This window comes from Pygocentrus nattereri, chromosome 28 (genome assembly GCF_015220715.1).
Source record: "Pygocentrus nattereri isolate fPygNat1 chromosome 28, fPygNat1.pri, whole genome shotgun sequence".
In the NCBI taxonomy this organism is placed as follows: Eukaryota; Metazoa; Chordata; class Actinopteri; order Characiformes; family Serrasalmidae; genus Pygocentrus; species Pygocentrus nattereri.
This window is the reverse complement of record NC_051238.1, coordinates 4,021,973-4,024,121: the sequence shown is the minus strand read 5'-3', so window position 1 is coordinate 4,024,121 and position 2,149 is coordinate 4,021,973.

Sequence of the window (2,149 nt, the reverse complement as noted above, 5' to 3'; positions counted from 1 at the left end):
AGCATATGTTGCTCCAAAAACTGTATGTACCTTTCAGCATTAATGGGGCCTTCACAGATGTGCAAGTTACCCCTGCCATGGGCACTAACACCATCAGAGATGCAGGCTTTTGAACTTTGCGCTGATAACAATCCGGACAGTCCTTTTCCTCTTTGGCCCGGAGGACACAACGTCCAAGATTTCCAAAAACAATTTGAAATATGACCACAGATTGAGATTGTTTGCGTTGTTAAGATTGTTGAGGTTGTTGACATTGTTGGGGCTGTTGAGATAGTTGATGTTTTTAGAGTTGTTAAGATTGTTAGGGTTGTTGAGATTGTTGCCATTGTTGAGATTGTTGGGGTTGTTAAGATTGTTGGGGTTGTTGAGATTGTTGGGGTTGTTAAGATTGTTGGGGTTGTTGAGATTGTTGGGGTTGTTAAGATTGTTGGGGTTGTTGAGATTGTTGCCATTGTTGAGATTGTTGGGGTTGTTAAGATTGTTGGGGTTGTTGAGATTGTTGGGGTTGTTGAGATTGTTGCCATTGTTGAGATTGTTGGGGTTGTTAAGATTGTTGGGGTTGTTGAGATTGTTGGGGTTGTTAAGATTGTTGGGGTTGTTGAGATTGTTGGGGTTGTTAAGATTGTTGGGGTTGTTGAGATTGTTGCCATTGTTGAGATTGTTGGGGTTGTTAAGATTGTTGGGGTTGTTGAGATTGTTGGGGTTGTTGAGATTGTTGCCATTGTTGAGATTGTTGGGTTTTTAAGATTGTTGGGGTTGTTGAGATTGTTGGGGTTGTTGAGATTGTTAGGGTTGTTAAGATTGTTGGGGTTGTTGAGATTGTTGCCATTGTTGAGATTGTTGGGGTTGTTAAGATTGTTGGGGTTGTTGAGATTGTTGGGGTTGTTAAGATTGTTGGGGTTGTTAAGATTGTTGGGGTTGTTGAGATTGTTGCCATTGTTGAGATTGTTGGGGTTGTTAAGATTGTTGGGGTTGTTGAGATTGTTGGGGTTGTTAAGATTGTTGGGGTTGTTGAGATTGTTGGGGTTGTTAAGATTGTTGGGGTTGTTGAGATTGTTGCCATTGTTGAGATTGTTGGGGTTGTTAAGATTGTTGGGGTTGTTAAGATTGTTGAGGTTGTCAAGATTGTTGCCATTGTTGAGATTGTTGAGGTTGTTGAGATTGTTGGGGTTGTTAAGATTGTTGGGGTTGTTGAGATTGTTGGGGTTGTTGAGATTGTTGCCATTGTTAAGATTGTTGGGGTTGTTGAGATTGTTGCCATTGTTGAGATTGTTGAGGTTGTTAAGATTGTTGGGGTTGTTAAGATTGTTTCCATTGTTACGATTGTTGAGGTTGTTGAGATTGTTGAGGTTGTTGGGGTTGTTGAGATAGCTGGGGTTGTTTGGCTTGTTGGCATTGTTCAGATTGTTGGGGTTGTTGGAGTTTTTGAGCTTGTTTTGGATGTTGAGATTGTTCAGATTGTTGTTGAAACCGAATATGAATAATACATACTGGTGTATGATGTAGACAGCTGCAGCAGTTGGCTGGTAGTTGGGGGTTTGTAGCAGCCTATGAATCTATAAAGATCCTTTAGAAGTGTACAATAAGCATGCAATGTTGCAACTGAAATGAAAAAGGCATATCATTGCTGTTGAACAAAACCTTGTATCTCCATTTTTGACATTTTTCAGTTTTTAGCAAAATGGGAAAATGCCTGTTGCCCTATAGATTTTGTGTAAATTTCATGATGAATGGACCAAAAGAAACTCAGAGAGAGTCAAAAGAATGACTCAGAAAACATTCTGGTTCCATTGACTTACATTAAAAGTAAAGTAGGTTTTTCCTTCTCCTGTAAAGTTACTATTTTGGATATATGAGGTTTTCTTCCGAAGGCAGCGATATAATGATTTAGTATAAACTAAAAGGATTTGTGTTGGTAGCAAAATAGTTTGGATTGCATGAGTTCATGTAATGCACTTAATCTAAACACAGCCACTGGGAATCAGGAATAGTTTTGCGTGCCAAGACAACAAAAAAATACTTCCTTTCATAATGAGCCCTACACTACAGGTCATTCCCCTTATGTGCACAGATACGGCTCCTCATTTGTGGCCTGTTCAGTTCTGCCTCACGGAGCCGACCTTTCAGAGAATTAATTCTTCAAAATAAA